Raw genomic sequence first — 25657 nt, 5'->3', positions numbered from 1 at the left:
AAATAAACCTAACACCTAACGCATGCGCAATGTCTATCTCCCTGTCAACCGCGATCTGCTAAATAAAACCTAACACCTAACGCATGCGCAATGTCTATCTACCTGTCAACCGCGATCCCCCCTCCCCCCCGAAATCCCTAATAAAGTTATTAACCCCTAAACCGCTGCTCCCGGACCCCGCCGCCATCTACATAAACTAACCCCCTACTGTGAGCCCCTAAAACCGCCGCCATCTACCTTATCTATCCCCTAATCTGACCCCTTACACCGCCGCCACCTATATAAAAATTATTAACCCCTAATCTAATCCCCCTATTCCGCCGCCAGCTATATTAATATTATTAACCCCTAATGTAAGCCCCTTACACCGCCGCCATCTCTATTAAAATGATTAACCCCTAATTTAATCTACCTACCCCGCCGACAGCTATATTATCTATATTAACCCTAAGTATATTATAGTTAATATAGGTATTACATTATATATATTAACTATATTAACCCTAATTATATTAGGGTTAATATAGTTAATATAGTTACTATAGTATTTATATTAACTATATTAACTCTATCTAACCCTAACTAAATTTATATTAAATTAATCTAATTCATTTATAAACTAAAATATTCCTATTTAAATCTAAATACTTACCTATAAAATAAACCCTAAGATAGCTACAATATAATTAATAATTACATTGTAGCTATGTTAGGGTTAATATTTATTTTACAGGTAAATTGTTAATTATTTTAACTAGGTATAATAGATATTAAATAGTTATTAACTATTTAATATCTACCTAGTTAAAATAATTACCCAATTACCTGTAAAATAAATCCTAACCTAAGTTACAAATACACCTACACTATCAATAAATTTAATAAACTACAAACATCTATCTAAAAATACAATTAAATTAACTAAACTAAATTACAAAAACAAACAAACACTAAATTACAAAAAATAAAAAAAAGATTACAAGATTTTTAAGCTAATTACACCTATTCTAAGCCCCCTAATAAAATAATAAACCCCCAAAATAAAAAAAAATCCCTGCCCTATTCTAAATTAAACAAATTTCAAAGCTCTTTACCTTACCAGCCCTTAAAAGGGCCTTTTGTGGGGCATGCCCCAAAGAATTCAGCTCTTTTGCATACAACAAATACAATCCCCCCCCCCATTACAACCCACCACCCACATACCCCTATTCTAAAACCACCCAAACCCCCCTTAAAAAAGCCTAACACTACCCCCCTGAAGATCTCCCTACCTTGTCTTCACCACACCGGGCCGAACTCCTGATCCGATCCGGGCGATGTCTTCCTCCAAGCGGCAAAGAAGAATTCTTCCTCCGGCGATGTCTTCCTCCAAGCGGCAAAGAAGAATTCTTCCTCCGGCGACGTCTTCCTCCAAGCGGCAGCAAAGTCTTCATTCTTCCGGCGGCATCTTCAATCTTCTTTCTTCGCTCCGCCGCCGCGGAGCATCCATCCCGGCCGACTGCTGTACTACGAATGAGGTACCTTTAAATGACGTCATCCAAGATGGCGTCCGCCGAATTCCGATTGGCTGATAGGATTCTATCAGCCAATCGGAATTAAGTTAGAAAAATCTGATTGGCTGATTGAATCAGCCAATCAGATTCAAGTTCAATCCGATTGGCTGATCCGAACAGCCAATCAGATTGAGCTCGCATTCTATTGGCTGATCGGAACAGCCAATAGAATGCGAGCTCAATCTGATTGGCTGATTGGATCAGCCAATCGGATTGAACTTGAATCTGATTGGCTGATTCAATCAGCCAATCAGATTTTTTTAACTTAATTCCGATTGGCTGATAGAATCCTATCAGCCAATCGGAATTCGGCGGACGCCATCTTGGATGACGTCATTTAAAGGTACCTCATTCGTCGTTCAGTCGTCGGCCTGGATGGATGCTCCGCGGCGGCGGAGCGAAGAAAGAAGATTGAAGATGCCGCCGGAAGAATGAAGACTTTGCTGCCGCTTGGAGGAAGACGTCGCCGGAGGAAGAATTCTTCTTTGCCGCTTGGAGGAAGACATCGCCGGAGGAAGAATTCTTCTTTGCCGCTTGGAGGAAGACATCGCCCGGATCGGATCAGGAGTTCGGCCCGGTGTGGTGAAGACAAGGTAGGGAGATCTTCAGGGGGGTAGTGTTAGGCTTTTTTAAGGGGGGTTTGGGTGGTTTTAGAATAGGGGTATGTGGGTGGTGGGTTGTAATGGGGGGGGGATTGTATTTGTTGTATGCAAAAGAGCTGAATTCTTTGGGGCATGCCCCACAAAAGGCCCTTTTAAGGGCTGGTAAGGTAAAGAGCTTTGAAATTTGTTTAATTTAGAATAGGGCAGGGAATTTTTTTTATTTTGGGGGTTTATTATTTTATTAGGGGGCATAGAATAGGTGTAATTAGCTTAAAAATCTTGTAATCTTTTTTTTATTTTTTGTAATTTAGTGTTTTGTTTTTTTTTGTAATTTAGTTTAGTTAATTTAATTGTATTTTTAGATAGATGTTTGTAGTTTATTAAATTTATTGATAGTGTAGGTGTATTTGTAACTTAGGTTAGGATTTATTTTACAGGTAATTGGGTAATTATTTTAACTAGGTAGATATTAAATAGTTAATAACTATTTAATATCTATTATACCTAGTTAAAATAATTAACAATTTACCTGTAAAATAAATATTAACCCTAACATAGCTACAATGTAATTATTAATTATATTGTAGCTATCTTAGGGTTTATTTTATAGGTAAGTATTTAGATTTAAATAGGAATATTTTAGTTTATAAATGAATTAGATTAATTTAATATAAATTTAGTTAGGGGTGTTAGGGTTAGATAGAGTTAATATAGTTAATATAAATACTATAGTAACTATATTAACCCTAATATAATTAGGGTTAATATAGTTAATATATATAATGTAATACCTATATTAACTATAATATACTTAGGGTTAATATAGATAATATAGCTGGCGGCGGGGTAGGTAGATTAAATTAGGGGTTAATCATTTTAATAGAGATGGCAGCAGTGTAAGGGGCTTACATTAGGGGTTAATAATTTTAATATAGATGGCGGCGGTGTTAGGGGCTCACTTTAGGGGGTTATAGATATAATATAGCTGGCGGCGGGGTACAGGAGCGGCGGTTTAGGGGTTAATAACTTTATTAGGTTGCGGCGGGGTACGGGAGCGGCGGTTTAGGGGTTAATAGCTTTTTTATTGTTAGGATAGTGAGGGGGGATAGCGGATAGAGGGTTAGACGTGTCGGGCTATGTTAGGGAGGCGTGTTAGACAGTGCGGGCTATGTTAGGGAGGCGTGTTAGACAGTGCGGGTGTTTTAGACTTTAGTCAGGTTTTAGAGGCGCCGGCAGTTTCTAACATGCCGTAAGTCACTGGCGACGCCAGAAATTTGTACTTGCGCAGATTTCTGGACATCGCTGGTTTGTCAGACTTACGGCACGTTAGCATCTGACGGCGACTTATATGGGATGGCTCGAGTTGCGAGCTGAAACTGCGGGCGACGCCGGTTCCCTCGCTTGCGCCGCAAACTGCGATCTATATCGGATCGCGCCCCTTATCTTCAATAGGTGTCTTATTCATCAGTTCATTAAATAGAGGACTGGGAAATACCATCAAAAAAATTGAAAATCATCTAAGTGTCTCCAATAGGATGCCTCCACAGCCTTATTCTATCAAATAGTTGGCACTTACCATGTGAACATGTCTTTGTATGGTTTTCAAGGTCAGCAGATTTGAAAGATAATGGCAGACATGATCCCATTGGTATACTTCAATTTCAATCTTGGCTTTTTCCACTGTCAGTCTGGGCAATCTTCACTGTCAGGCTTCTAATTCTTCCCTTTCAGTCTTTAGATTAAGTCAGCTCCCTAATGGCATAAAGAGTTTATTCAAAATTACTACAAGTGTGTGAATCATTTCTGTAGCCCTCTCCCACCCCCCATTTCATAAGAAATTTCTTTCACTAGCTTACTAAGCGTGTGTAGCATCTTGTGTTATGTTCTATCAAGTGTGAAGATGAGTCATATTGAGCAGAACAAACCTCTAATGTGTGACATTAAACCATAGTCATGCTAGAGGATCCCTTTCTGAATATTTACATTTTAAGTAATGTGTAAACTAAATACTAGTTAATAAAATGTATGCCATATGATGTATTTGTGTACAATTCATGCCAGCAACAGTCCATACATTTATACTTACCAGCTGATGTCCTCTTTAAAAACCAGGTGGCAAAGACTCGCTACAGGACACAATGGCCAGAGCATCACCTATATTAATAAATGAAACACATTTTTAGCATTTGATGAACAATCCTAACATGTTTTCACAATTCTCTACTTGTCATTTCCCTAGAGTTCACATCTATTGATAATACTCCAGTCTAACTTCTATTCTTTACCGTCTAAAGTTGCGGTTGATGATGTCTGCTCTGACATTGAGCCCCTCGTCCCGGAATGGCCCCTCTAGAACAGGATCATCCTCCTCATCTCTGAGGAGGTCTCTGTCCGGCCAGACGGCCTGCAGCATCCCAGCCCGCTGTGCAATATTATGCAGGACGCTACAGGCTACAACGATCTTAGCCACCTTCTTTGGGTTGTACTGGAGGGCTCCTCCCGACCTGTCCAGGCACCTGAACCTCATCTTCAGGAGCCCGAACATCCGTTCAACCACCGCCCTGGTTCTCTTATGAGCCCTATTGTAGCGCTCCTCAGACACATCAGTCGGGCTACGCAAGGGGGTAATGAGCCAAGGCCGGCTCATGTACCCAGAATCACCTATAAATTATGAACAGAACATAATTCTAACAGAATCCTCAAAATAGTATTTGTAGTACAATAAAAAGTTTTGTCCACGATAATCCATTAACAAATGTTTTTTAAATTTAAAATATCTAGTTCAATATTATTCTCTATCTTCCCATTTCAGCTAAGACATGCTACATATGCGTATTTCTCCTAAACCAGACCTTGTGTAAAATGGAAACAAAATGGTTACATTGCATTCTCTATCTGAGCATTTAAGGTAAGACATGCTACATATCTGCATTGAACGAAAAGTAGACATTAGCGGAAAGAGACAATGACATGGTTAAATTGCATTAGCTAATATGTTCCCATTTCAGCTAAGACATGCTACATATGCGTATTTCTCCTAAATCAAGCCTTGTGGAAAATGCTAACTACATGGTTACATTACATTCTCTATCTGAGCATTTAAGGTAAGACATGCTACATATCTGCATTGAACTAAAAGTAGACATTAGCGGAAAGAGACAATGACATGGTTAAATTGCATTAGCTAATATGTTCCCATTTCAGCTAAGACATGCTACATATGCGTATTTCTCCTAAATCAAGCCTTGTTGAAAATGCTAACTACATGGTTACATTACATTCTCTATCTGAGCATTTAAGGTAAGACATGCTACATATCTGCATTGAACGAAAAGTAGACATTAGCGGAAAGAGACAATGACATGGTTAAATTGCATTAGCTAATATGTTCCCATTTCAGCTAAGACATGCTACATATGCGTATTTCTCCTAAATCAAGCCTTGTGGAAAATGCTAACTACATGGTTACATTACATTCTCTATCTGAGCATTTAAGGTAAGACATGCTACATATCTGCATTGAACGAAAAGTAGACATTAGCGGAAAGAGACAATGACATGGTTAAATTGCATTAGCTAATATGTTCCCATTTCAGCTAAGACATGCTACATATGCGTATTTCTCCTAAATCAAGCCTTGTGGAAAATGCTAACTACATGGTTACATTACATTCTCTATCTGAGCATTTAAGGTAAGACATGCTACATATCTGCATTGAACAAAAAGTAGACATTAGCGGGGGGAAAATATATGGTTAAATTGCATACTATAGCTGAACATTACGCTAACATTTTAAAAATACTGTGGCAATTGTCAAACGAATTAAATATGTTGTGCACAAATACTCCCCAACGAGATAACCAGGGGGCATTTGTCTTTCCTCAAACTGTCTCCACAGGGACGACAGAGAGAGGATGCGGGCATCATGACAAGCCCCTCCAAAATTCGCACACACATGCATAATCCTCATCTGTGCGTCACAAACATACTGCACGTTGAGGCTATGAAAATGTTTGCGATTTCTGAAGGGCAAGTCATCAATTGGAGCACGCAGCACAATGTGGGTACAATCTATGGCTCCCAAGACATTGGGCATTTGAGCAATATCAAAGAATTCCCGCTTCAGGCGCCTCCAATCACCATCATTCTGTGGGAATCCTATGTATTGCTTACTGATACGTACCATGGCGTCCAGAAAGTTATCAAACACCCCAGAGAATGTACCTTGAGCCAGGCCATGCATGTACAGTTCTCCGGATTGAAAACTCCCAGAGGCCAGGATGTATAGACAGCTTAGCATCTTACTCATGGCGGGAACAGCAGTCCTTATTCTTATACGTGGCTCCAAATGAGGTTTAAGAAGATCGTAAAGGCCAATGAGCTGTTCGCGATCGAGCCGATACTTATCAAAAACCTCAAAGTCGCTCATGTTTTCCAAGGTGGGTCTCACCCTGTAGACACGAGGACCTCGAACCAGACGACCCCTTCGTCTCGGTCTGAGCCGCCGAGGCTGCCTGATTCGACCAACAGCTAGTTCGCCAATAGCAGCACCAGCAGCGTCTACCATGTCATCGTCATCCATCTTTCAAAACAGCGTAACAAGGTATGCACTTGATCTGATGTGGATCACAAGTGATGCATTGGCCATGTTGTTTGTGGGATTTATAGTACAATTAGTCCAATGGTAGTGAGTTTGTAATGTTTGCTGATTGTATTCACCTGTTTGTATGTGAGCGGCGCGAATGCTTTCACAGTGGGCGTTTATTTGTTTTTTGCTGAAATGTTATTTTCCAACAATGAATCTCAATGTGAAAGTGTAAAATATCACACATACAGTGCATGTTTGTAATGTTTGATCATATGCGTAATCAATATTTGTTAAACGCGATCTTATAGTAACAAGCACACGTCCAGGCTAACATGAATGAAAGTGCATAGTTGTGTATAATGTGCATCGAATGTGATCGATCAATGTTGCTGCAATATTGTTTGTAAACGATAAAGTAACATCTGCCATCTGTAGTATTGTATATATAAGTGATTGTCGAAATGTCAATATTGTACGCGTCCCTTTCAAATCGCAATAATAATTCCGAACTTCCCGTCTGCCATCTGTAGTATTGTATATATAAGTGATTGCCGAGCTGTCAATATTGTATGCGTCCCTTTCAAATCGCAATAATACTGAATAACTTCCGGCTGTCATCTGTAGTATTGTATATATAAGTGATTGCCGAGCTGTCAATACTGTATGCGTCCCTTTAAAATCGCAATAATAATTCAGAACTTCCCGTCTGCCATCTGTAGTATTGTATATATAAGTGATTGCCGAGCTGTCAATATTGTATGCGTCCCATTCAAATGGCACTAATACTGAATAACTTCCGGCTGTCATCTGTAGTATTATATATATAAGTGATTGCTGAACTGTCAATATTGTATGCGTCCCTTTAAAATGGCACTAATACTGAATAACTTCCGGCTGTCATCTGTAGTATTATATATATAAGTGATTGCTGAGCTGTCAATATTGTATGCGTCCCTTTCAAATCGCAATAATAATTCCGAACTTCCCGTCTGTCATCTGTAGTATTGTATATATAAGTGATTGCCGAGATGTCAATATTGTACGCGTCCCTTTTAAATCGCACTAATACTGAATAACTTCCGGCTGTCATCTGTAGTATTGTATATATAAGTGATTGCCGAGCAGTCAATATTTATTAATTGTCCCATTCAAATCTCCCTAATAATGGTGTTCCAAACAGTTCTTTACCTATATGTTGTATTGTAGTATTAAGTGTTAAAGTTCCTAAAGGGGCGGAACAGTGGTGAATCTGTGATGTGTATGGTTGAATCTTCTAATGACGTCATGATATTCTTAACCTGCCTATGTAGTTCTGAAATCCTCATTGTGTTGTTGTATTTGACTACATTGTTATTGTGTGCTGAATAAAATCTAAATGTGTGCTTTGTGGTTGCGTGATGGGTGATGCGTGTTATGTACATATACGTATATATTGTGATTGTGTCCCACATATGCTGACTTCTATATAGCGGTGTGGCATTGTTGTTCCTTCCCATAAAGTGACATCTGAAATCTGGTGTAATGATGTTGTTCTTGTACGTAATTCCTAATGGTATATTGTGAGTGAATCATGATGTTAAAAGTACAGTAAAATCCATATGTTGTGTTTTGTGATTCCTCGAGAGAATGTAATGTGTTTTTCCCCCATCATTTGAATGCACATGTATGAGTGAATGTTAAAAGTAATGTATGTGCATCCATGAGTGATCATGTGTTAAGCCTATGTAGATATGCTGTTGCTGCAAGCATATGAGTTGAATAAATGAAATGCAATAATAAAGGTAAATGAGAGGTGTTTCCCATTGTGTACTGTTTGTGAATCCTGAAAATTTTCCTTTTTTTTTGTGTCCGTTTAAATGTAAAAAAAATTAAAAAAAAAGTTTGTTACTAGTGATGTTGATTTGTAGTTGATGTAATATAAAAGTCTGAAAGAATGTAATGGTGTTGTGAATATTGAAACAGTAAAATCCATAAATCCACCATAGGGAAATAGTCATTTCTTGATCTATTTATCATAGCTGGGTCTAACGCATGAAATCATGTCTTTTCTAGCGCTGGTATTTGGAGTTTTTCTGTCTACGCTATTTGCGTGCGTTAGGAAAATGAGGGTTTCGCGTGCACGAGCACGTCTTCACAATAGAAGTCAATGGAGGCTCTAAAATTTGTGTTTTTTTTTTTTCTAAGACTGGTTTTCCTCGTAAAGTGAATGACGTCATGAGCTTATGTGAAAAAGTAACTAAATCGTGTTCTTTTTGTGATAAATAAATATTTTGAGTATGTCATGTGGTGTATATTGTTTGTATGCATCGATGAGTGTATGTTTGTGATAATGTTATTAGTTAGATGTAGTTATATGAGGGTCTTTTCCCGTGTGTCAATGTAAGTCAATGGGAAAATGGATTTGTGTTGTTTTTTTTCTAACACCCGAGATCTCGCAACTTTAATCCTTTGTATTTTGATGAAAAATTATTAAATCTTAAAAATAAATATAGTGTAGTGTTTGTATGAGTGTAAGTGTACTTTGTGTAATATTTGTTTTGTGATTCGTGGATGTTTTTTTTGTCGGTATATGTTTACTACTGGGTCTGAGGTGGCGGTAGAAATGTGAGCGTTAGGTGTTTTTTAAGTGTCGGTAACTGAACTCTAAATACCGGAGTACGTAAGAAACCCGCGTTAGGAGCCTCTAACGCTGGTTTTCACGGCTAACGCCGAACTCTAAATCTAGGCCAAAATGTTTTCTGATCATCATTGAGCTTCTGTACGTGACATCTCAGTAGGTGAACGTGTTTGGGTCTCTACTTGACATATTCGTCTACGTCAACCCTGTCACAAATTGGGGCCTAGGTTTTATTGGTCCTTACAAAGTCCTGAAAAGACTGTCTCCTGTTGCCTACAAAGTGGCCTTGCCCAAAACCCTGCGCATACACCCAGTCTTCCACATCTCACTACTCAAGCCTTACATCAAGAATAGATATACCCGGCTCTGAGCTCCTCTTCCTCCGCTCCTTGTCCGTGGTGACCCTGAATATGAGGTTGCTAAGATCCTAGACTCCAGATACAGGCACAGAAAACTGCATTATCTGGTACATTGGAATGTTTACTCTGTGGTGGATCGTTCCTGGGTTCCTGCCCATGATGTGCATGCTCCATCTTTGGTCTCCAGATTCCATGCTGCTCATCCTTTGAGGCCGACTCTGGTTCCCGGAGGGAACCCTTGAGAGGGGGGCTATGTCGCGCCGCTCTATCTGTTGCTAAGGATGCAGCGCCTGCTGTTCTGCTTGTTACCTAGGGGGAAGTCGGCTCCTGTATGCGTGAGGAGGTGACGTCATCGCCGCACACTCTCTCCATTCTGATGCCGGTCAGGATCTCCTGTGGCGTGAATCCTGCACCTATGTAAGTTACTCACTTGCTACCTATCACTGCCCAAGTATAGGTGTTACTTTGTGTGCCCCTGGGTGTGATAGCTTACTGTATTCTGGATTGCCATATGGTTATTGAACTCTGCCTACACTGCTTGCTTAACCCCTAAAGTACTGCATTGTCTCACTGCTATTGAACTCTGCCTGTCTGACTACTCTATTTGCTTAACCCCTAAAATACTGGATTGCCTCACTGTTGATGAACTCTGCCTGTCTGACTACTCTGCTTGCTTAATTCTTAAAGCACTGGATTGCCATACTGTTGACAAAACCTGCCTGTCCGACCATTCAAATAATTTACATTTGGACTGCCTTACTGTTGCCAAAACCTGCCTGTCTGACCAGTCAAGTGGTTTACCTTTGGATTGCCTTACTGTTGCCAAACCCTGCCTGTCTGACCTTTCTAGTGGTTTACCCCTGAACTGCCTTCTGCTGATTCCCTGTCTGTTGCTGCCGCAGACTATCCTACTTGTGGTGAGTGCAGCTTACCTCATCTTGCGTACTTTTTCTGCTCTGAGATATTCCCTATCATTCTGGCTCGACGCCGGGATAAGAAGGCTACTGGCCAAGTTCGGTCTGATAGTGGAAAATCCCACGAGCATTACAAGAGCCAAACACAGAATATACAAGTTTGTTTAGCTTACTAAAAATACTCAATTAATGGGATATTATATCATAAAGTCTATGAAATTTTGTAACTGGACTATACATATATATTAAAAACTGCGCAAGAACTCTAAATATAAAGTTGCTAAGATTGAGAATTCCTAACAGTTAGGATGTACAATTGAACCCCAATATTGATATACTTTCTGGGTATATGGATATCACTGACTGGTCCTATTCTGTTCCGATTCATATTTAGGCACATCTAGCTCAATTTGTTTTACTCTTTGTTTAATCTTATACATATAAAATGGTCTAGAAACATACCAGAGGCTTGATAATGGCTCTAAGTCAAACTCTTTGAATATCTCTGCGGACCTAGAAAGTAATTAATATTCTGAAAAATCAGCATACTATAATTTATTGTTAAAGGAAGGTGTTGCCTGATTTATTGTAAAGTGATTGGTATATTTAAGGTGAAAAATTACCATTGGGCAGCTATATTGTTAATTTATAGATCTCTTATCTTTACTTGGTTAGCCCTGTGAGTTTATTTTTGAATAAATATATTTTTAGCAGAAGGTAACAAATAACCACTGATTAAAGCCAAGGGGAAAGAAAGTATAGAGGAGTGGACGAAATTAATACGTTATCTGGGGTACAATAAAAGGAAGTAAATTTGACAGCTACTATACCAATTCATCTGACATCTGATTAGATATCTTAGAAGAAGCCCTTCAGTCTGTGGCCTCTATGTATGAAGCCGTCTACTTTCCTGCATTCGCCGGTCCAATATGCTCGCCTAAGCTCGCCTACCATCAATGCCGCGGACCTGAATACGTTCACCAAAGTTATCAAGAAAGCTGTGAAGAAGCCGCGCACCAAGTACGGAGCGATGAGCAGCGGACTGTTGTTAACTAACAGTCATCGATCTCGCTGCTCTTCGGCTTCTTTGCAGCTTTCTTGCTAGCCTGTCACTAAGCACCCACTAAACTATACTGTTTTACCCCCTAAACCGCCGCTCCCGGAGACCCCCCCGCACCTAAATAAAGTTATGACCCCCTAAACCGCCGCTCCTGGACCCCGACACAACTATAATAAATATATTAACCCCTAAACTGCCGCTTCCGGACCCCGCCGCCACCTACATCATACCTATTAACCCCTAATCTGCCGCCCCCTATACCGCCACCACCTATATTCAAGTTATTAACCCCTATCCTGCGGATCCCGGACCCCGCCGCAACGAAATAAATTGTTTAACCCCTAAACCGCCGCACCTGGAGCCCACCGCCACCTACATTACATTTATTAACCCCTATCTTGCCTCCCCACTACACCGCCGCCACCTACATTAAACTCATTAACCCCTAAACCGCCGCTCCTGGACCCCGCCGCCACTAAATTAAATGTTTAACCCCTAAACCGCCGTTCCCGGACCCCGCCGCCACCTATATTAAACTTATTAACCCCTATCCTGCCGCCCTATACCGCCGCCACCTATATAAAACTTATTAACCCCTAAACCTAAGTCTAACACTAACACTAACTCCCCCCTTACTTTAATATTATTTTAATAAATCTAAATAAAACTACTATTATTAACTAAATTATTACTATTTAAAAATAAATACTTACCTGTAAAATAAACACTAACGCCTAGATTTAGAGTTTTGCGGCCAAAGGGGTACGTTAGCTATGTGTGTTTTTTTTCTAGCGCTGCTTTCAAACAACGCTGGTATTTAGAGTTCTCTGAATGGCTGCGTTATGCTCCAAAAAGGGAGCGTACAGGCATATTTACTGCCACTTCAACCCTCAATACCAGCATTGCTTACGGTAGCGGCTAGCTGGAAAAATGAGCACGATATCCCCATAGGAAACAATAGGGCAGTTTGGGCTTAAAAAAAACCTAACACCAAAAAAGCAGCGTTAAGCTCCTAACGCAGCCCCATTGTTTCCTATGGGGAAACACTTTCTAAGTCTGCACTTAACACCCTAACATGTACCCCGAGTCTAAACACCCCTAACCTGACACTTATTAACCCCTAATCTGCCGCCCCCTCTATCACTGACACCTGCATTATATTATTAACCCCTAATCTGCCGACCGGACACCGCCGCAACCTACATTATACCTATGAACCCCTAATCTGCTGCCCCTAACATCGCCGACACCTATATTATATTTATTAACCCCTAATCTGCCGCCCCCAATGTCGCTGCTACCTTACCTACACTTATTAGCCCCTAATCTGCCGCCCGGACCTCGCCGCCACAATAATAAATGTATTAACCCCTAAACCACCGCACTCCCGCCTCGCAAACCCTATAATAAATAGTATTAACCCCTAATCTGCCCCCCCCCAACGTTGCCGCTACCTTACCTACACTTATTAACCCCTAATCTGCCGACCGGACCTCGCCGCTACTCTAATAAATGTATTAACCCCTAAAGCTAAGTCTAACCCTAACCCTAACACCCCCCTAAATTAAATATAATTTTAATCTAACGAAATAAATTAAATATTATTAACTAAAGTCTTCCTATTTAAAGCTAAATACTTACCTGTAAAATAAACCCTAATATAGCTACAATATAACGAATAATTATATTGTAGCTATTTTAGGATTTATATTTATTTTACAGGTAACTTTGTATTTATTTTAACTAGGTACAATAGCTATTAAAAAGTTATTTACTATTTAATTACTACCTAGTTAAAATAATTACAAAATTACCTGTAAAATAAATCCTAACCTAAGTTACAATTAAACCTAACACTACACTATCAATAAATAAATTAAATCAATTAACTACAAGTACCTACAATTAAATAAACTAAACTAAATTACAAAAACAAACAAACAAACACTAAATTATAAAAAATAAAAAAAGATTACAAGAATTTTAAGCTAATTACACCTACTCTAAGCCCCCTAATAAAATAACAAAGCCCCCCAAAATAACAAAATTCCCTACCCTAATCTAAATTAAAATAGTTAACAGCCCTATTACCTTACCAGCCCTTAAAAGGGCTTTTTGCGGGGCATGCCCCAAAGAAATCAGCTCTTTTGCCTGTAAAAAAACACAATACCACCCCCCAACATTACAACCCACATACCCCTACTCTAACTCAAACCCCCCTTAAATAAACCTAACACTACCCCCCTGAAGATCTCCCTACCTTGAGTCGTCTTCACTCAGCCGAGCACCGATGGACCAAAAGAAGATATCCGGAGCGGCAGAAGTCTTCATCCTATCCGGGCAGAAGAGGACATCCGGACCAGCAGACATCTTCATCCAAGCAGCATCTTCTATCTTCATCCATTCGACGAGGAGCGGCTCCATCTTCAAGACCTCCGGCGCGGAACATCCTCTTCCTACCGACGACTACCGACGAATGAAGGTTCCTTTAAGTGACGTCATCCAAGATGGCGTCCCTCGAATTCCAAATGGCTGATCGGAACAGCCAATAGAATGTGAGCTCAATCTGATTGGATCAGCCAATCTGATTGAACTTGAATCTGATTGGCTGATTCAATCAGCCAATCAGATTTTTCCTACCTTAATTCCGATTGGCTGATAGAATCCTATCAGCCAATCGGAATTCGAGGGACATCATCTTGGATGACGTCACTTAAAGGAACCTTCATTCGTCAGTAGTCGTCGATAGGAAGAGGATGTTCCACGCCGGAGGTCTTGAAGATGGAGCCGCTCCTCGTAGATAGATAAAGATAGAAGATGCCGCTTGGATGAAGATGTCTGCCGGTCTGGATGTCCTCTTCTGCCCGGATAGGATGAAGACTTCTGCCGCTCCGGATGTCTTCTTTTGGTCCATCGGTGCTCGGCTGAGTGAAGACGGCTCAAGGTAGGGAGATCTTCAGGGGGTAGTGTTAGGTTTATTTAAGGGGGTTTGGGTTAGAGTAGGGGTATGTGGGTGGTGGGTTGTAATGTTGGGGGGTGGTATTGTGTTTTTTTTACAGGCAAAAGAGCTGATTTCTTTGGGGCATGCCCCGCAAAAATCCTTTTAAGGGCTGGTAAGGTAATAGAGCTGTTAACTATTTTAATTTAGGAAGGAAAGGATAGAGGGCGCCACATGGTGCAGATCATAAAAATAAGTAAAAACAGCAGCAAATGGATCACAAGAATCCTACTCACACAGTGTAAAGCACCAATGTGCAGTATTCGCAGTCCGGAACCACACGTCGTCCGATAGCCTGATGAAACAGTGTTGAACACTGAGAAACGCGTTGCTGTTGTTTTTAATTTGGAATAAATTTTATTACTTTTTAACTCTCTATCTGCTGCATCATTTTTGGCCTAGGCCAATTTTATATCACCACCATCCATTTGGTTTTTTTGGGATTATCTGGTATGAACCATACTGGACACTGACTTGCTCCCATCACACTATTTTAGATTTCCCTGGACTCTCCCTGGTGAGACGAGGAATCCCACCTGACGACATCCCTTGAAAGAGGTCTACCGGACGACGTGTGGTTCCGGACTGCGAATACTGTACATTGGTGCTTTACACTGTGTGAGTAGGATTCTTGTGATCCATTTGCTGCTGTTTTTATTTATTTTTATGATCTGCACCATGTGGCGCCCTCTATCCTTTCCTTCCTAGATATATCATCCGTGTTGTGGCACAACACCCTGGAGGAGCAGCCTATACTATCTTGGAATACCTTCACCTGTCTATCAGCTTCTGGAATTGCCATTGTGTATTCTTGGACTCTGTATCAGAATACATACATTGAACTTTACAGGTTCTATTGTTACTTTTACTTTTGAGTGTCATTACAAGCAATGTTCTGATACTAATATTATAATACTGTTATTGTTATTTTATATACATTTATATACAATTATTTTTATCTTTACAGTTCATTTACTTTTTTCATCACTAATCTTTGTAATACCTATCCTAGGCGCATCTTATAAGTGCTTTAGTGATATCATCACTGAAACACTAGTTATTTTAATTTAGATTAGGGTAGGGAATTTTGTTATTTTGGGGGGCTTTGTTATTTTATTAGGGGGCTTAGAGTAGGTGTAATTAGCTTAAAATTCTTGTAATCTTTTTTTATATTTTGTAATTTAGTGGGGTTTTTTTTGTAATTTAGTTTAGTTTATTTAATTGTAGGTACTTGTAGTTAATTGATTTAATTTATTTATTGATAGTGTAGTGTTAGGTTTAATTGTAACTTAGGTTAGGATTTATTTTACATGTAATTTTGTAATTATTTTAACTAGGTAGCTATCAAATAGTAAATAACTATTTCATAGCTATTGTACCTAGTTAAAATAAATACAAAGTTGCCTGTAAAATAAATATAAATCCTAAAATAGCTACAATATAATTATTCGTTATATTGTAGCTATATTAGGGTTTATTTTACAGGTAAGTATTTAGCTTTAAATAGGAAGACTTTAGTTAATAATATTTAATTTATTTTGTTAGATTAAAATTATATTTAACTTAGGGGGGTGTTAGGGTTAGGGTTAGACTTAGCTTTAGGGGTTAATACATTTATTAGAGTAGCGGCGAGGTCCGGTCGGCAGATTAGGGGTTAATAAGTGTAGGTAAGGTAGCGGCGACGTTGGGGGGGGGCAGATTAGGGCTTAATACTATTAATTATAGGGTTTGCGAGGCGGGAGTGCGGCGATTTAGGGGTTAATAGATTTATTATTGTGGCGGCGAGGTCCGGGCGGCAGATTAGGGGTTAATAAGTGTAGGTAAGGTAGCAGCAACGTTGGGGGGGCAGATTAGGGGTTAATATATATTATGTAGGTGTCGGCGATGTTAGGGGCAGCAGATTAGGGGTACATAGGGATAATGTAGGTGGCGGCGGTGTGGCGGTGGTGTGCGGTCGGCGGATTAGAGTGGCGGCGATGTGGGGGGACCTCGGTTTAGGGGTACATAGGTAGTTTATGGGTGTTAGTGTACTTTAGAGCACAGTAGTTAAGAGCTTTATAAACCTGCGTTAGCCCATAAAGCTCTTAACTACTGACTTTTTTCTGCGGCTGGAGTCTTGTCAGTAGAGGCTCTACCGCTCACTTCAGCCAAGACTCTAAATACCGGCGTTAGGAAGATCCCATTGAAAAGATAGGCTATGCAATTGGCGTAAGGGGATCTACGGTATGGAAAAGTTGCGGCTTGGAAGTGAGCATTATACCCTTTCCTGGCTGACTCTAAATACCAGTGGGCGGTAAAAAGCAGCGTTAGGAGCCCTTAACGCTGCTTTTGACGGTTAACGCAGAACTCTAAATCTAGGCGTAAGATAGCTACAATATAATTAATAATTATATTGTAGCTATTTTAGGATTTATTTTTATTTTACAGGCAACTTTGTATTTATTTTAACTAGGTACAATAGTTATTAAATAGTTATTAACTATTTAATAACTACCTAGCTAAAATACTTACAAAATTACCTGCAAAAAAAATCCTAACCTAAGTTACAATTAAACCTAACACTACACTATCATTAAATTAATTAAATAAATTAACTACAATTACCTAAAATTCAATTCAATTAAATAAACTAAACTATAGTACAAAAAACAAACAAACACTAAATTACAGAAAATAAAAAAGAATTACAAGAAGTTTAAACTAATTACACCTAATCTAAGCACCCTAATAAAATAATTAAGCCCCCCAAAATAAAAACATACCCTTCCCTATTCTAAATTACAAAGTAATCAGCTCTTTTACCTGTAAAAAAAATACAACCCCCAACATTAAAACCCACCACCCACATACCCCTACTCTAACCCACCCAAACCCCCACTTAAAAAAACCTAACACTAACCCCCTGAAGATCACCCTGCCTTGAGCCGTGTTCACCCAGCCGTGCCGAATTCTTCATCCAAGCGGAGCAAGAAGAGGTCCTCCATCTGGTAGAAGTCTTCATCCAAGCGGGGCAAGAAGAGATCCTCCATCCGGTAGAAGTCTTCATCCAAGTGGTGTCTTCTATCTTCATCCAACCACGGCTCCGTCTTGCAGACCTCCGACGCGGAACATCCTGTTGTGGGGCTTGTGAAGTTGCACTGCTAGCCTAATCCTGCCTACCTATCTGTGCTCACTGCTCAGTGACGTGTGGAGCAGTGGAGTCACTCACTGCTGTGCTGTCTCTCTAAACGGGAACCGGGAAATCGTGTGGGGGATGCCTGGCACCTGACCGCATGACTGTCTGACACTGTCTCTAAAGTGAAGGAGCCACATATGATGCCCACCAGACCGGTACGGTTATGGTTCACTAAGTGCACACTGAAGAGGTAGGAGGGGAGGGTGGGCGGGGTCTGGGGGTGGGCAGAGTGCAGAGGTGATTGGCCATAAGAAGCGGTAGGCATGCGGCCCGGGGCTGTGCACTGACAGACTTGGAACAGAGTTAGAGAGCAGAATTTTCATACTTTGCGCGCCTAAACCTTTTCTTTAGTGATTTATTTTAGAGTGCTCTGTTTATCTTTCATTTGATGCTCTGCTGAGCAGCTCTAGGCATGAGCTTTATAATTAATTCAGTGCAGTTTACATATTTTGTATGTGTGTGTGTCTGAGTTTTTGTGTGTGTGTGTCTGAGTTTTTGTGTGTGTGTGTCTGAGTTTTTGATTGTGTGTGTCTGAGCTTTTGTGTGTGTGTCTGAGTGTTTTGTGTGTGTTTGGGCCTGAGTGTTTTTGTGTGTGTGCCTGAGTGTTTTTGTGTGTGTTCCTGAGTGTTTTTGTGTGTGTGCCTGAGTGTTTTTGTGTGTGTGTCTGAGTGTGTTTGTGTGTGTGTCTGAGTGTTTTTGTGTGTGTTTCTGAGTTTTTGTGTGTGTGTGTCTGAGTTTTTGATTGTGTGTGTCTGAGCTTTTGTGTGTGTGTCTGAGTGTTTTGTGTGTGTTTGGGCCTGAGTGTTTTTGTGTGTGTGCCTGAGTGTTTTTGTGTGTGTGCCTGAGTGTTTTTGTGTGTGTTCCTGAGTGTTTTTGTGTGTGTGTCTGAGTGTTTTTGTGTGTGTGTCTGAGTGTTTGTGTGTGTGTGTCTAAGTGTTTTTCTGCGTGTGTTTTTGTGTGTTTCTGAGTGTTTGTGTATGCATATGAGTGTATTTTTAAGTGTGTCTGAGTGTTTGTAAGTGTGGGTGCCTGTGTTTTTGTGATTGTGTGTGTCTGCTTTCTGGGGGGAGGGGAGGTGACACCATAATTTACCGCACCGGGTGACACTAACCCTAGCGACGCCACTGTGTGTATCTTCACTATTTGCCCCAGTGCTTTCTCTTATTGATAGAGAAATTTGTTCTTAATTTAAAAGACAAATCACTAATGATGGCAGCTAAAAATAGAGACAGAAATAGAAACAAAAACGCTACTGAACAAGAGCTCACGGATGGTGCTAGCATGGCATATTCAAATATTGACACTCAAATGCTAATAACACAAATCTCAGCCTTGATGTTGCCCCAGTTTTATGACCTTAGGCAAGACAGTATTATCCAATGAGTTAAAACAATTTAATTCAAGACTAAGAGAGGCAGAAAACAGAATCTCTGTTTTAAAGGATCAAATGAGCTCTAAGAGTAATATAATTGATTCACAAACAGCAAAAATAGTAAAATTGCAAGAAAGAGCTGAAATATCAGAAGACAGAGCTAGAAGAAATAATTTAAGATTCATAGGTATATCTGAAAAATATCTACAGCAAGATTTAGAGTCACTCATATCAAAAGAAATACCCAGAAACCTCTATCAAAAGGAAAATAATATCACAATTATGTTCACAATTTATTCAAAAAGGGTTGCAGGCATTTATTGTTTACCCCGCCATATTGAAGGTTATAAATCCTTCCAGAATAGCGAAGAAGCAAGGCAGTTCTTAGTTCAAGAATATGGCGCTGTTTAATTTGTATGTAAGGGAATACTTTAGTTTTTTTATTTTTATGTGTGTGTTTTTTTTCCTTTCTCTCTCTCTTTTCCTCCTTCCTCTCTTTCTCTCTCCCCCCCTTTTTTATCAACCTTCTCCCACATTTATGGGCTTCTCAAAAGGTTGTGTTGATCAACACAAGGGCATCAGGATATACATATCATCTAATTATTTTAAAATAGTTTCATGGCTTCCAGTTTAAAAGACACAATAAATTTCACGTCTTGGAATGTTGGTGGAATTATTTCACCAATTAAAAGAATTCTCAAACAATTTAAAACATTAAACAAAGATATTGCATTTTTACAAGAGATAAGATTATGGATTTCAGAACTTGATAAGCTTAAAGCTAATTGGGTATGGGAGATATACGCTACACCATGTACTGAAAAGAAAAAAGGTGTGGCTATCTTGTTTAGCAAAAATTTAGAATACAAAATCTGTCAGGGATCTGTTAGATTTTCTCTCTGTAAGGAGAAAGAAGGTATTATAGGACCACAACTGCAGGACTATGTGCAAATAGTATATATGTAGGTAGGTCAGTCTATGATACTGGAGTATGTGCGTGGTGGCTAATTGCATAGTCTGTATCAGCAGGCTGACCTGGCAAGTAATATAAGGTTTAGGTGAACTGTGACTGAGATGTGTGAGCAGAGAATTCTACCCAGTATAGTTCCACTGTACCTATGTTTCAATTGCAGCAATTGGGGTTGGTGATAAAACTAAAAAATGTGTATCAAAGCTTGAACAAACATAGGTGACAACTAGGTAGAAGGATCTCAAGTTATGTAAGTAAATACTAATAAATATATACAGTTGATATTGAGTAATCAGATTATGTGAGTAGGAGATATCAAGTTGATGCATGCGTTCAGATTATTGAGAAACCAGCTTTAGCGTAACATGTTCCTATATGAGTGCAAACAGATTCAAATTTCAGTCCGGTAAGCACTTACCGATATTCCAAGGAGCAGATCGTCTACATGCACTAAGGTAATAGTGTTTGTTCACTGCGATCGAGTGGGTGAATGCCTGCGACTGGAACAAGGCAGGTTGCGCAGAATCTCAGTTCCGGTGGTACTCACGGCGAGAACGTAGGCGAGTGACGTCACCGCAGCTGAGCAGAGTTGTAGTGATCCAAAGGTGTCAGAAACAGCTTGATAGTTGAGATGCTGGGGAGTGGAATAGGAAGCAATAGGTTGCCTGAATTCAAAATAAAGCAATTAGCCAGAGTTGAGTACAAAATTTATGTAAATGCCAATAGAAGGAGTCAAGGAAGTAAGTGCAAGAACCGAAAGCACAAAGGATAGACTAGAGAGTTAGAAGAATTGAATATACATGACAAAATCATTGAGACCAAAATTGATGACAAATCACAATATCTTATTATTAAATTAGAAATTAAAGGGGATGTCAACACAATATGCAATATTTATGGTCAAAATAACATAGGCCTAGATTTAGAGTTTTGTCGGTAAGGACCCGCGTAGCTAACGCCGGCTTTTTTCTGGCCGCACCATAAAAATAACTCTGGTATTGAGAGTCCACATAAAGGCTGCGTTAGGCTCCAAAAAAGGAGCGTAGAGCATTTTTAACGCAGCTTCAACTCTCAATACCAGAGTTGCTTACGCAAGCAACCAGCCTCAAAAACGTGCTCGTGCACGATTCCCCCATAGAAAACAATGGGGCTGTTTGAGCTGAAAAAAAACCTAACACCTGCAAAAAAGCCGCGTTCAGCTCCTAACGCAGCCCCATTGTTTGCTATGCGGAAACACTTCCTACGTCTGCACCTAACACTCTAACATGTACCCCGAGTCTAAACATCCCTAACCTTACACTTATTAACCCCTATTCTGCCGCCCCCACTATCGCTGACCCCTGCATATTATTATTAACCCCTAATCTGCCGCTCCGTAAACCGCCGCTACTTACATTATCCTTATGTACCCCTAATCTGCTGCCCTAACATCGTCGACCCCTATATTATATTTATTAACCCCTAATCTGCCCCCCACAATGTCGCCTCCACCTGCCTACACTTATTAACCCCTAATCTGCCGAGCGGACCTGAGCGCTACTATAATAAAGTTATTAACCCCTAATCCGCCTCACTAACCCTACAGGGAGTGCAGAATTATTAGGCAAGTTGTATTTTTGAGGATTAATTTTATTATTGAACAACAACCATGTTCTCAATGAACCCAAAAAACTCATTAATATCAAAGCTGAATAGTTTTGGAAGTAGTTTTTAGTTTGTTTTTAGTTATAGCTATTTTAGGGGGATATCTGTGTGTGCAGGTGACTATTACTGTGCATAATTATTAGGCAACTTAACAAAAAACAAATATATACCCATTTCAATTATTTATTTTTACCAGTGAAACCAATATAACATCTCAACATTCACAAATATACATTTCTGACATTCAAAAACAAAACAAAAACAAATCAGTGACCAATATAGCCACATTTCTTTGCAAGGACACTCAAAAGCCTGCTATCCATGGATTATGTCAGTGTTTTGATCTGTTCACCATCAACATTGCGTGCAGCAGCAACCACAGCCTCCTAGACACTGTTCAGAGAGGTGTACTGTTTTCCCTCCTTCTAAATCTCACATTTGATGATGGACCAAAGGTTCTCAATGGGGTTCAGATCAGGTGAACAAGGAGGCCATGTCATTAGATTTTCTTCTTTTATACCCTTTCTTGCCAGCCACACTGTGGAGTACTTGGACGCGTGTGATGGAGCATTGTCCTGCATGAAAATCATGTTTTTCTTGAAGGATGCAGACTTCTTCCTGTACCACTGCTTGAAGAAGGTGTCTTCCAGAAACTGGCAGTAGGACTGGGAGTTGAGCTTGACTCCATCCTCAACCCGAAAAGGCCCCACAAGCTCATCTTTGATGATACCAGCCCAAACCAGTACTCCACCTCCACCTTGCTGGCGTCTGAGTCGGACTGGAGCTCTCTGCCCTTTACCAATCCAGCCACGGGCCCATCCATCTGGCCCATCAAGACTCACTCTCATTTCATCAGTCCATAAAACCTTAGAAAAATCAGTCTTGAGATATTTCTTTGCCCAGTCTTGACGTTTCAGCTTGTGTGTCTTGTTCAGTGGTGGTCGTCTTTCAGCCTTTCTTACCTTGGCCATGTCTCTGAGTATTGCACACCTTGTGCTTTTGGGCACTCCAGTGATGTTGCAGCTCTGAAATATGGCCAAACTGGTGGCAAGTGGCATCTTGGCAGCTGCACGCTTGACTTTTCGCTTCTTGCGACCCTGTTGACTATTTTGAATGAAACGCTTGATTGTTCGATGATCACGCTTCAGAAGCTTTGCAATTTTAAGAGTGCTGCATCCCTCTGCAAGATATCTCAGTATTTTTGACTTTTCTGAGCCTGTCAAGTCCTTCTTTTGACCCATTTTGCCAAAGGAAAGGAAGTTGCCTAATAATTATGCACACCTGATATAGGGTGTTGATGTCATTAGACCACACCCCTTCTCATTACAGAGATGCACATCACCTAATATGCTTAATTGGTAGTAGGCTTTCGAGCCTATACAGCTTGGAGTAAGACAACATGCATAAAGAGGATGATGTGGTCAAAATACTCATTTGCCTAATAATTCTGCACTCCCTGTATAATAAATAGTATTAACCCCTAATCTGCCCTCCCTAACATCGCCGACACCTAACTTCAATTATTAACCCCTAATCTGCCGACCGGAGCTCACCCCTATTCTAATAAATGTATTAACCCCTAAAGCTAAGTCTAACCCTAACACTAACACCCCCCTAAATTAAATATAATTTTAATCTAACGAAATTAATTAACTCATTAAATAAATTATTCCTATTTAAAGCTAAATACTTACCTGTAAAATAAATCCTAATATATCTACAATATAAATTATAATTACATTGTAGCTATTTTAGGATTAATATTTATTTTACAGGCAACTTTGTAATTATTTTAACCAGGTACAATAGCTATTAAATAGTTAAGAACTATTTAATAGTTACCTAGTTAAAATAATTACAAAATTACCTGTAAAATAAATCCTAACCTAAGTTACAATTAAACCTAACACTATACTATCATTAAATTAATTAAATAAAATACCTACAATTACCTACAATTAAACCTAACACTACACTATCAATACATTAATTAAATACAATATCTACAAATAACTACAATGAAATAAACTAACTAAAGTACAAAAAATAAAAAGAACTAAGTTACAAAAAATAAAAAAATATCTACAAACATAAGAAAAATATTACAACAATTTTAAACTAATTACACCTACTCTAAGCCCCCTAATAAAACAACAAAGCCCCCCAAAATAAAAAATGCCCTACCCTATTCTAAATTACTAAAGTTAAAAGCTCTTTTACATTACCAGCCCTGAACAGGGCCCTTTGCGGGACATGCCCCAAGAAGTTCAGCTCCTTTGCCTGTAAAAAAAACATATAATACCGCCCCCCAACATTACAACCCACCACCCACATTCCCCTAATCTAACCCAAACCCCCCTTAAATAAACCTAACACTAAGCCCCTGAAGATCTTCCTACCTTATCTTCACCATACCAGGTTCACCGATCCGTCTTGAAGAGCTCCTCCGATGTCCTGATCCAAGCCCAAGCGGGGGGCTGAAGATGTCCATGATCCAGTAGAAGTCTTCATCCAAGCGGGGCAGAAGAGGTCTTCCATCCGATTGAAGTCTTCATCCAAGCGGGGCAGAAGAGATCTTCCATCCGATTGAAGTCTTCATCCAGGCGGCATCTTCTATCGACATCCATCTGGAGCGGAGCGGCAGCATCCTGAAGACCTCCGACGCGGAACATCCATCCTGGCCGACGACTGAACGACGAATGACGGTTCCTTTAAATGACGTCATCCAAGATGGCGTCCCTCGAATTCCGATTGGCTGATAGGATTCTATCAGCCAATCGGAATTAAGGTAGGAATATTCTGATTGGCTGATGGAATCAGCCAATCAGAATCAAGTTCAATCCGATTGGCTGATCCAATCAGCCAATCAGATTGAGCTCGCATTCTATTGGCTGTTCCGATCAGCCAATAGAATGCGAGCTAAATCTGATTGGCTGATTCCATCAGCCAATCAGAATATTCCTACCTTAATTCCGATTGGCTGATAGAATCCTAATCCTATCAGCCAATCGGAATTCGAGGGACGCCATCTTGGATGACGTCATTTAAAGGAACCGTCATTCGTCGTTCAATCGTCGGCCAGGATGGATGTTCCGCGTCGGAGGTCTTCAGGATGCTGCCGCTCCGCTCCAGATGGATGTCGATAGAAGATGCCGCCTGGATGAAGACTTCAATCGGATGGAAGATCTCTTCTGCTCGCTTGGATGAAGACTTCAATCGGATGGAAGACCTCTTCTGCCCCGCTTGGATGAAGACTTCTACCGGATCATGGACATCTTCAGCCCCCCGCTTGGGCTTGGATCAGGACATCGGAGGAGCTCTTCAGGACGGATCGGTGAACCTGGTATGGTGAAGATAAGGTAGGAAGATCTTCAGGGGCTTAGTGTTAGGTTTATTTAAGGGGGGTTTGGGTTAGATTAGGGGTATGTGGGTGGTGGGTTGTAATGTTGGGGGGGGTATTGTATGTTTTTTTTACAGGCAAAAGAGCTGAACTTCTTGGGGCATGCCCCGCAAAGGGCCCTGTTCAGGGCTGGTAAGGTAAAAGAGCTTTTAACTTTAGTAATTTAGAATAGGGTAGGGCATTTTTTATTTTGGGGGGCTTTGTTGTTTTTTTTGGGGGCTTAGAGTAGGTGTAATTAGTTTAAAATTGTTGTAATATTTTTCTTATGTTTGTAGATATTTTTTTATTTTTTGTAACTTAGTTCTTTTTTATTTCTTGTACTTTAGTTAGTTTATTTCATTGTAGTTATTTGTAGATATTGTATTTAATTAATGTATTGATAGTGTAGTGTTAGGTTTAATTGT

The sequence above is a fragment of the Bombina bombina genome, chromosome 3, assembly GCF_027579735.1.
Source record: "Bombina bombina isolate aBomBom1 chromosome 3, aBomBom1.pri, whole genome shotgun sequence".
Taxonomy (NCBI): Eukaryota; Metazoa; Chordata; class Amphibia; order Anura; family Bombinatoridae; genus Bombina; species Bombina bombina.
The sequence above is the reverse complement of the archived record's forward strand: the minus strand, read 5'-3'. Positions refer to the sequence as shown.